The sequence below is a fragment of the Cynocephalus volans genome, chromosome 3 (genome assembly GCF_027409185.1).
Source record: "Cynocephalus volans isolate mCynVol1 chromosome 3, mCynVol1.pri, whole genome shotgun sequence".
NCBI classification, from domain to species: domain Eukaryota; kingdom Metazoa; phylum Chordata; class Mammalia; order Dermoptera; family Cynocephalidae; genus Cynocephalus; species Cynocephalus volans.
In genome coordinates, this window is record NC_084462.1 from 119,252,536 (window position 1) to 119,263,935 (window position 11,400).

The 11,400-nt window shown below is 51.4% G+C and overlaps 1 non-coding gene across 1 annotated transcript; it reads right to left on the bottom strand.

Annotated features, from left to right (window-relative positions):
• Window positions 1-8,841: 8,841 nt before the first annotated feature.
• LOC134374435 (U1 spliceosomal RNA) lies at window positions 8,842-9,005 on the bottom strand. The gene has a single exon (XR_010023280.1). It is a non-coding gene; the product is annotated as a U1 spliceosomal RNA (small nuclear RNA).
• Window positions 9,006-11,400: the final 2,395 nt, after the last annotated feature.

Genomic DNA, 11,400 nt, shown 5'->3' on the forward strand with positions numbered 1-11,400 from the left:
CTTCCCTCCTCTAATGTGTACAGTGGTCCCCCCTTATCCGTGGGGGACACCTTCCAAGACTCCCAGTGGATGCCTGAAACCGTGGATAGTACCGAACCCTGTATTCGTTCCCATATACGTACACAGCTGTGAGAACGTTTATTCTATACATCAGGCACAGCACTCTTGCGCTTTGGGGTCGTTATGAAGTCGAGTAAGGATTACTTGAAATTTCTTGGCAGTGGATCTGATAACCCAGGATCCGTAGCTTGGAGGAGCTGGACAAATGGACGATTCACGTCCAGGGCAGGGTGTGGCTGGATGTGGCTCATCATGCTACTCAGTACAGTGTGCAATTTTAAATTGATGGATTGTTTATTTCTGGAATTTCCCACTTAACATTTTCAGAGTGAAACCGCTGGAAGCGTGACCGCGGAAAAGGGGCTACTGTCCTGCTGTTTCCAGTCCGCCCCCAACCTCACTATGAGCACTCTAAAAACGTAGACCAGGGCCTAAGGGACGCACTTTCCACTCCACCCTCTTCTGAAAAGACCACCGCGCTAAAAACGCAACAGCCAACGGATAAGCAAGCGTGGTATATAGTCTCTGGCCTTGTACTTGCTCGCTCTCAGCATTTACACAGTGTCGTCACATTTCCAAAAGGCGGTACCAACATTTATTAATCCTCACAACACCCCTGTGAGGTAGGTCAATATGTCCTTTATAGTAGAGAACGGAGGCAGAAGTCAAGCGAACCTGCCCAAACCTGATTGAGGTCACAAGGGGCAGCCAGCGAAGGGGCTGGACTTGAATGTGGCAGCTAGTGTCTCTGTCGCGCGTTCACCCACTGGTGGACATCACATGGGAACCCTGTGGACCCGCCCACGTGGAACACGGAGTCCCAGGCTCAGCAAGACTAGCAGCCTTCGCATGCCACCGTGCTCATCTACTTACGCCATACCCTTGTGGTGACTTCTCCGCCACTCCTGTCTCTCCACCTGCCACACACCAGACTCGCAGGTTTCCTGGGGTGGGATGGGTTCAGGTGGGCCGGCAGCGACACGTGTGGCACCTGAAGGAGAGACCCAAGAAAACAAACATTGCAGCCCAGTTCTCCAGCTTTGAGAGACGCCTCCACCCCCCCATCGCGGGTTTGGTCTCACCTTACTTTCCGCAAAAAGTTTTCAGCCCATTTTGTCTTCACCCTTTTGACATGACTCATCGTCACAGGACATGATTATTGTAAGTGGTTTCCCTCTTCCCCTCATTTAAACATGATGTACTAAGATTTCTCCAACAAGCTTAACAGGAAATCATTTTCCCTGGCCTCTTCCTGGATAGACCTGCCATAAGTGGCTTCACCATACACAGCAACTAAACCTAGTAGAACCTAAAGGAAAAAAAGTCAAGATTCTGACCTCGAAGAAAACCAAGAGAAAGTACGAGCTTCATACACTATGGAAATCATGCAGTGGTTAAGTTTGAGGGTACTGAGGCAGGACTAGAATAGGGACAACGCCCCAGGGAGGCTGCTCCTAAATATTCAGACTGGATTGGCCAGCGCAGGTGCACTAGGCAGAACAGGAGGGGCAGAAGACAAGACCATTAGGAGTTTCCACGTGGGACAGCGAAGGAGGAGAAGGTCGTGGGCTCATGTATCTCTCTGTGGCCGAGGATGCCTGTGCACACTGCTGCATACCTTCGCTTGGTAATCGTATCGTGGGAGCCCCAAATCTGAGAGGGCACTTGTGTACTGTTTGCCTATTCCAAAAAACTCATTCGGTTCAATAGGTAGAGACGTCGGTTTGCTGGCCCGCCAGCCGGATATCCATGCCACCACGGGGTACATACAACAGTTATATAGTGAATACATCAGCGTAGAGGTGTAAATCATTTGCATGCTTACGCAGAGACCCTCACTCAACCTAGAGTGTGCAGGAGATATGGCTGAGTAGGTAAGTTAACCAACTTGCTACTCTCCTGGTGCCAGAGTACTTTAATTTACTTAGGCCACTACTTCCTCCAGTCTTCCGTCTGTCTTAACGGGGACGTGCCTTTCCTCGGGTAACTAACTACCTCAGCCAGGGGTAGTTTCCCAGGGTGGAGGGGAAACTCTGGTATGCGGGGAGAGGAGAAATAAGTTTTTGTCCAGCATTGACCCTACAGTAATAAAGTGCTATCATGTATTGTTTCTGTCTCTCTCTTCCTTTAGTTAAATTTTAGAAAATGATTTCTTTAACTTCTACTTTCTTTTCTTTATTTTATTTTATTTTATTTTATTTTTTTAATTTTATTTTGTCGATATACATTGTGGCTGATTATTGCTCCCCATCACCAAAACCTCCCTCCCTCCTCCCTCCCCCCCTCCCCCCAACAATGTCCTTTCTATTTGCTTGTCGTATCAACTTCAAGTAATTGTGGTTGTTATATCTTCTCCCCCCTACCGTTTGTGTGTGTGTGTGTGTGTGTGTGTGTGTGTGTGAGTGTGTGAATTTATATATTAATTTTTAGCTCCCACCAATAAGTGAGAACATGTGGTATTTCTCTTTCTGTGCCTGACTTGTTTCACTTAACATAATTCTCTCGAGGTCCATCCATGTTGTTGCAAATGGCAGTATTTCATTCGTTTTTATAGCTGAGTAGTATTCCATTGTGTAGATGTACCACATTTTCCGTATCCACTCATCTGATGGACATTTGGGCTGGTTCCAACTCTTGGCTATTGTAAAGAGTGCTGCGATGAACATTGGGGAACAGGTATACCTTCGACTTGATGATTTCCATTCCTCTGGGTATATTCCCAACAGTGGGATAGCTGGGTCGTATGGTAGATCTATCTGCAATTGTTTGAGGAACCTCCATACCATTTTCCATAGAGGCTGCACCATTTTGCAGTCCCACCAACAATGTATGAGAGTTCCTCTGGCAGTCACTTTAAAGAGAAAAAAAAGGAAAGAGGGAAAGAGTAAAAGAATAAAGCATTTTTTTGCCAGAGTTTAGGCTCTTCTGGTGCCCAACACAGAATTCCCTTATTTCCTGGCTGGCAAGCCAATTTTGTTACAGGGCGGCAAATACAGGTTCCCAGTGCGTGAAAGAAGAATCTTTCATGGGACCAGCAAAAGGAAAGGAAGAGAGAGACAGAAACAATACATGATAGCACTTTATTACTGTAGGGTCAATGCTGGACATAAACTTATTTCTCCTCTCCACGCATACCAGAGTTTCCCCTCCACCCTGGGAAACTACCCCTGGCTGAGGTAGTTAGTTACCCGAGGAAAGGCACGTCCCCGTTAAGACAGACGGAAGACTGGAGGAAGTAGTGGCCTAAGTAAATTAAAGTACTCTGGCACCAGGAGAGTAGCAAGTTGGTTAACTTACCTACTCAGCCATATCTCCTGCACACTCTAGGTTGAGTGAGGGTCTCTGCGTAAGCATGCAAATGATTTACACCTCTACGCTGATGTATTCACTATATAACTGTTGTATGTACCCCGTGGTGGCATGGATATCCGGCTGGCGGGCCAGCAAACCGACGTCTCTACCTATTGAACCGAATGAGTTTTTTGGAATAGGCAAACAGTACACAAGTGCCCTCTCAGATTTGGGGCTCCCACGATACGATTACCAAGCGAAGGTATGCAGCAGTGTGCACAGGCATCCTCGGCCACAGAGAGATACATGAGCCCACGACCTTCTCCTCCTTCGCTGTCCCACGTGGAAACTCCTAATGGTCTTGTCTTCTGCCCCTCCTGTTCTGCCTAGTGCACCTGCGCTGGCCAATCCAGTCTGAATATTTAGGAGCAGCCTCCCTGGGGCGTTGTCCCTATTCTAGTCCTGCCTCAGTACCCTCAAACTTAACCACTGCATGATTTCCATAGTGTATGAAGCTCGTACTTTCTCTTGGTTTTCTTCGAGGTCAGAATCTTGACTTTTTTTCCTTTAGGTTCTACTAGGTTTAGTTGCTGTGTATGGTGAAGCCACTTATGGCAGGTCTATCCAGGAAGAGGCCAGGGAAAATGATTTCCTGTTAAGCTTGTTGGAGAAATCTTAGTACATCATGTTTAAATGAGGGGAAGAGGGAAACCACTTACAATAATCATGTCCTGTGACGATGAGTCATGTCAAAAGGGTGAAGACAAAATGGGCTGAAAACTTTTTGCGGAAAGTAAGGTGAGACCAAACCCGCGATGGGGGGGTGGAGGCGTCTCTCAAAGCTGGAGAACTGGGCTGCAATGTTTGTTTTCTTGGGTCTCTCCTTCAGGTGCCACACGTGTCGCTGCCGGCCCACCTGAACCCATCCCACCCCAGGAAACCTGCGAGTCTGGTGTGTGGCAGGTGGAGAGACAGGAGTGGCGGAGAAGTCACCACAAGGGTATGGCGTAAGTAGATGAGCACGGTGGCATGCGAAGGCTGCTAGTCTTGCTGAGCCTGGGACTCCGTGTTCCACGTGGGCGGGTCCACAGGGTTCCCATGTGATGTCCACCAGTGGGTGAACGCGCGACAGAGACACTAGCTGCCACATTCAAGTCCAGCCCCTTCGCTGGCTGCCCCTTGTGACCTCAATCAGGTTTGGGCAGGTTCGCTTGACTTCTGCCTCCGTTCTCTACTATAAAGGACATATTGACCTACCTCACAGGGGTGTTGTGAGGATTAATAAATGTTGGTACCGCCTTTTGGAAATGTGACGACACTGTGTAAATGCTGAGAGCGAGCAAGTACAAGGCCAGAGACTATATACCACGCTTGCTTATCCGTTGGCTGTTGCGTTTTTAGCGCGGTGGTCTTTTCAGAAGAGGGTGGAGTGGAAAGTGCGTCCCTTAGGCCCTGGTCTACGTTTTTAGAGTGCTCATAGTGAGGTTGGGGGCGGACTGGAAACAGCAGGACAGTAGCCCCTTTTCCGCGGTCACGCTTCCAGCGGTTTCACTCTGAAAATGTTAAGTGGGAAATTCCAGAAATAAACAATCCATCAATTTAAAATTGCACACTGTACTGAGTAGCATGATGAGCCACATCCAGCCACACCCTGCCCTGGACGTGAATCGTCCATTTGTCCAGCTCCTCCAAGCTACGGATCCTGGGTTATCAGATCCACTGCCAAGAAATTTCAAGTAATCCTTACTCGACTTCATAACGACCCCAAAGCGCAAGAGTGCTGTGCCTGATGTATAGAATAAACGTTCTCACAGCTGTGTACGTATATGGGAACGAATACAGGGTTCGGTACTATCCACGGTTTCAGGCATCCACTGGGAGTCTTGGAAGGTGTCCCCCACGGATAAGGGGGGACCACTGTACACATTAGAGGAGGGAAGGTCCCTCATGAGGACGCATTGCGTTGACAGTCACACCACGCAAGGCCTTTCACTAACAGGAGGTAGAAATAAGGGAAAGGATGTATATTGCTCCCTCGGGGGCATACTAAGGAAAGATTTCTTCGGGCCTCCGGAACAATTACACAGCCCACTGATAGTCCCCGATGATAACGGTCAGTCCCCTGGATTCACTGCTGTCGCGTGGAGGCATTCATTCGACATTTTTTGACCATCTGGTGCCCGGGCGACACAAAAGTGACACAGAAAGACACCTAGCGACAGAGAAAAAGCTGCGCATGCACAACTGCCCTAGAGGGTTAGTACGGTATTCCAAGATAATCCTCTGGGAGGCCAGAAGCAGAGTATACCTTGTGGGAGGTCTCAGGCTTCCCTCAGGCGATGCTTTCTGCCCCGAGGGACCCAGGCTGTGGGAATGGCCTGGGGAGGCAACTGTGGGGTGGAGCCTGGGGCGGTCAGGGGGAGGGGCTTATGCATAAGGGTGAAAGGATGGCTGGAGTCGAAGTTGCAAAAGAAAGTGGGTCGGGGCCGGCCCGTGGCTCACTCGGGAGAGTGCGGTGCTAATAACACCAAGGCCCCGGGTTCGGATCCCATATACGGATGGCCGGTTCGCTCACTGGGTGAGCGTGGTGCTGACCACACCAAGTCAAGGGTTAAGATCCCCTTACCGGTCATCTTTAAAAAAAAAAAAAAAAAAAAAAAAAAAAAAAAAGAAAGTGGGTCGGCCTGTGGGCCAGTGAGGCTCAAAGGCTGGGTGAGACGTCTGTACCTAGGTTGGAACAGCTTATACAATGTTCTTGATGTCTTGTAGTAAAACTACAGAGGTGGAGCTCAAACCGATCTTTTGGAAGTGGGGCACGATGCAGAAAAGAGAATGAGTAAGATGAGAGGGAGACATGAGCAGTTGCTTAAGAGGAAAGACTGCTGTGGGGGGTTTTCACAACGGGGAGTGATTCCAGGATTTAAAACAAGGGCGCGAGATCCTCCCTGACTCTTAACATCACCTTGTGATCAGAACACGTCCACCTCCACCCACACCCACCCTCTCTTTCCGTTGAAATGGCACGCAACAGAAAAACTGGTGGAGAACTCTCTATATTTAGGTAGGATATAACCTTGGCTGCAGGTATCTAAAACAACGAGCAGCTTAGACAAGCAGGAGTTATTTCTCTCCCCTGCCCAGAAGGTCGGGAGTAGCAGTTTGGGGCTGGTGCAGCTGTTGATGAGATTCTTCACCAGGCGGCTCGTCCTCTCCGCTCTACCACGTGTAAGCTCTCCCTGGCGCGACCGTTCCCTCCAGGTGCCGAGTCGGCTGCTACACCTCCAGGCCTCAGTCTGACTTCCAGGTAGAAAAAGGTGGAGGGGAGGGGGAGACCCTCTTTGAAAAGAGGCTCGGCCTTTTCATCTCCCTGGGGACTTGTGTCTAACCGGTCAGAACTGTGTTTTGCGGCCAGGAAATTGAGCCGTTTCAGCTGGGCACGTTGATGCTCTGGACAGAAATCAGGGTCGGTTGGTAAGAAAGGAGTGGCCACCAGATGCCCTGCACACACTGCAAGATGAGTCTGGACCCGAGAGTCAAGCTGACCTGTGACTGAGCAGGAGCGATGGGGCGGTTGGTTACTGAATCAGGTGCCACCACACGGTACCTCTATCCCAGTGGCAGTGAGCTCAGGGCAGGCTGGGACATAGGGACTTAAGATGGTGAAACAGTATGACTGGAGGAAAGTCCCATGTCAGGATGGTGGCCCAAACATGACAGAGAGTCTCTTGTTTCTTCCTGGGGACATGTTCAAAGGCAGTCAGGAGTTTCTCTCCTTCCAGCACTCCCGAAAGGCCTTTCTAGATGGCTGGGGTCTTGCCTGGTCTCCCGAGTCCACGAGAGAAGACCCAAGCCCCTTGTTCTTAAGGGCCCGTAGGTGGGCCTTCCCTGTCGGAGCACTATTTGGGAGTGGGATGATGGACGATTCAGTTCCAGTCCTTCGCAGAGACTCTGCTGCCGAGGAGCCCAGGACCTGCCTACTTACTGTTGGAAAAGTGGGGACTCCCACTGCACCCAGCCCCCGGCAGGATCAGCAGCCTCTACGGACTGGACCTCCTCCTGGGAGATGGGAGAGGCTCAGTCTCGACAGGTCCCTACCAAGCCTCAGAGCCAGATACTGCCTGTGCCAGAATCGTTGCCCATACCACGTTTATTCTGCCTGCGCTTCCGGATCCCGGGATGTTTTCCCCAGGCGCCTGGGCCACGTCCTCTTCACTGTTTAGATAAGAATCCCAGTGCCAGGTGTGAAAAGTAAACGCGCACCCATGCCTGGGGGCTCAGACTCCTCTCTCATTACCCACCCCCGCCGTCTGGCCAGCTTGTGTCTCTGGCCCCCAACTCCTGCCTGCTCTGCACCCGGCACGGAGCCCTCCCCGTGGCCCGACTCTCGGGCTCCGAACAACATGGCCCTTTTTTTCGACCACCCCATTCAACTCTCCCCGTCCTCCGCCGCTCCTTTTCTCGCGCCTCTGCCCAACTCTAAACACAAACCCGTCTGGTGCTCTGACCTATCTTCACGTGACCCTTTTCATTCCCAGCCTGGATCCCCAGCATGGGCCAATCGGCCCTTTCTGACCTTCCTTGTTCCAAGCCTCTCCAGGACTCCATGCTGACATAGAAGAGTCTCAAAACCTCCCGAGGACAGAAGCTCCGGAGTCCTCCAGCGCGAAGGAGTAAGAAAACGAAGTCCTAGGCGCTCTGAATCGCGGTGCGACGGCGTGGGCGGTGGGATCTAGCTGTGTGTCTCGTTAGCCCTGCCTCCGCTTGCTTGTCAGAGCTCCGACGGAATCCGAGAGGCTGGCGGTGAGTGAGGGAAAGACTCCGGCTTGCAGAGAGCCAGCTGGCAGTGCCCGGTGGGACCAGTCAGGGACGCGTGGGCGCCACTGCCGCTGTGCACAGCTGCAGCCACCCTGGAGTACGTTACCGCGGAGGTACTTGAACTGGAAGGAAATGCATCAGCAGACGTGAAGGCGAAGTGTGTTACTTAGCCCTGTCACTTGCAACTTGCTATTCGTGGCTAGCTGCGATTGCTGGTGGTAGCGTCAGCCCACACATCCATAAAGCGCTGGTTGGGCCCAGATCCCTTGTCGCCTCAATACTCTTAACAGCTGCCTAGTGGTGGTGATTCCAGCGGGCTGTGTGTCTCCGTGATAAACACACTTTTGCCTTTCTGTAATTCTCTCCCGACAAGTTCGACAGCTAACCTAGGGGCGCCTTCAAACGTTCTGAAGTAGCGGGTACATGATGATGCTGACGACTTCCTCAAGCTTTTGGGCCCTACAGACAATGCACAAGTTTAGCCATAACTAAACGTTGCCTTTCCGTCGCTTGAGCCCCGGACAAAAGGGGGGGGGGGGGGAAAGAGCAAAAAGAAGAGAAAAACGGGGAAGAGCAAACCACAGCAGCGAGAGTGCAGCCAAGGTTACTACCGCTTCTGTAGACAAGCACTAAAGCAGCTACTACACACGTCCTTTCTTGTAAACCACGGATGACCAGGGGAGAGCGCGAACGCAGTCCCCCACTACCACAAATTATGCAGTCGAGTTTCCCACATTTGGGGAAATCGCAGGGGTCAGCACATCCGGAGTGCAATGGATAAGCCTCGCCCTGGGAAAACCACCTTCGTGATCATGGTATCTCCCCTGCCAGGTAAGTATGAGTTGCCGCCCCCGCCTCGACCACACACCCTCGGGCGCGCACCGCTCTTAACACACGGTCACTTTCCCCACGCCGCCTCCGCGCACCCACGCCCTCGGGCCCCCTCGCCTCACCGGGGAGCAGCCTCCGCACCGTCCGGACTTGTCCACGCGGGACGCGGAGGCCCAGGCTCAGCGGGACCGGCAGCCTCCGCGCGCCGCCGGGCTCATCTGCATACGCCCCGCCCTCGCGGTGACGTCCCCGCCGCTGCGGTCTCTCCCCCTGCCCGACGCCGGATCTGCTGAGGCCCGGGGCAGACCCGCGGGGACCTCGGGGTCGGGGTCGGGGTCGGGGTCGGGGTCGGGGCCGGTGGGCGCGCGGCGACGCGTCTGGCACCGGAGCGGGGAGAGGAGGCCTGGTGGCCCCGCCGCCCCGCAGTCGAGGCTCCCACCGCGGGGGCGGCTCCGGGCTCGGGTTTGGTCGCACCTTGAGGACTTTACATACTAATCGCAGAGTTTCCTCACCTATTTAACGTGGAGTTTGTTTTCGTTTTTGTTTTCGGTGGCTGGCCGGTGTGGGGAGCTGAACCCTTGACCTTGGTGTTAGCAGCACCACGCTCTAACCCAGTGAGTAACCGGCCAGCCCAGCGTGAAATTCTCGTGATCTCCGTTCGTGACTGTCTCCTTTCAGACCACGTAGTTACCTAATCTGTGATAGAAAAAGGGCAAATCGAACCGGACATCGAGGCAAGGCGTCCACTCACTGCGTAGGTGTGGGGGGGGGGGAGGTTGTTGAAGGGTCTCTGAAAATCAAGTGAGTAGAAATGCCACATGCCACATTTCCGTCCTAGGGGATTCGGTTGCCTCCTTCTCGCCGCGGGGACTTTGTCTTTTCCTCTTCCGTACAAGATGTTTTGTTCTCGAGGTCAGTGGGGGGTTAAAGGTTGGGCCAGTCGTGCCTCCTCCCCCGGTGTGAACAGAGTCAGAGACCTCTGCGAGTTCGTGGATGGTCGGTGCTGTGGAGCAAGACTAGGCAGGAGAGAAGACTAGACATTATAGGGTCAGGGTCAGGGAAGGCCTCCCTGGGGTTGTGTCTCCTCAGAGAGGGGAGAACGCCGACTGCGGCATCCTTCTTCATTGTTGGTTGTTTCAGGAACAGTTTCTTTTATCAGTGTGCATTTCCTAAAAACAAGGGATTCTCTTACATCCCTCCAGTACCATGATCAAAATCAAGAAATTGACGTCGATACAATGTTATTATCTACTCTGTAGACATTATTCCGTTTTCACCGATTGTCCCAAGAATGTCCTTGATAGCAAAGGAAAATTCAAAATCACGTGTTGCATTCAGTTGCCATGTCTCTTTAACCTACTTTTGTCTGAAACAGTTCCCAGGTCTTTCTTTGCATGTCATTACGTGGGCAATTTTGAAGACCACGGGCCAGTTATTTTGTAGAATGTCCCTCAAGTTTTGCTCTGTCCTATGTTTCCTCATAATTACAGTCAGGTATGCATTTTTGACAGGAACATTACTATTGGGAACATTAAGGTTTATAGTCTTGTTCAGGCTTCAGAGGCATTGCCAGGCCTCTGACCAAAGAATGACCGACCCTGCATAGGCTGTGTGCCAGACTCTCAGAAACTGTGTGGATAGCTGCTTGGTAACCATCACATAAGAAGGAAAGTAAGTCCTGGAGCTTCTTGGACCTTGGTGACCTGACCAGTTCCCAGGGCCGAAGAACCTCGCGAAGACTTGTGAGAAGAGATCCAAGCATTAATAAAATAACCACAGCTGCATGTTTGCACGCAGACTAATTTTGTCAGTCTGCGGCTGGGTGATAAAAGCGGGATTTCCCCAGACCGCTCTCTGAAGTCTCACCCGTGGAGTGGACGCACTGCCCGGGTGCGATCCCAGCTGAGACTCCAGATCGCTGTTCAGGGGACTTTCAGCGCTGCTTGGATCTGGATGTAGGTGTTTCCCCAATTTGGTGATGTAAACACTGTTTAATTCTTTTCTCTCTCTCTCTCTCTCTCTCTCTCTCTCTCTTCTTCTCCTCCTCCTTCTCCTCCTTCTTCCTTCTTCCTCTTCTTCTTTTTTAATATGCCTGCATAAGCTCGCTTTCTTTGCTTACTTGCTTATTGCTGTATGTTCATAAATATCATAAGCTGGCTTATTAGTGTGACAAGTGGTTTGTTTTACCAACGAATCCTTTGAACCCAAACGAAAGTAAAAACTTGGCAAACCGATTACACAGATGTTATGTATGTACGTTATGTATGTTATGACTTGCATCCTTCCAAAAGATATGTTGAAATTCTTAGCCCCAGTACCTATGAAATTGTCTTTATTTGGAAGTAGGATCGTTGCAGGTACCTTCAAGTTAAAATGAGGTCATTACAGTGAGCCCTAATCCTA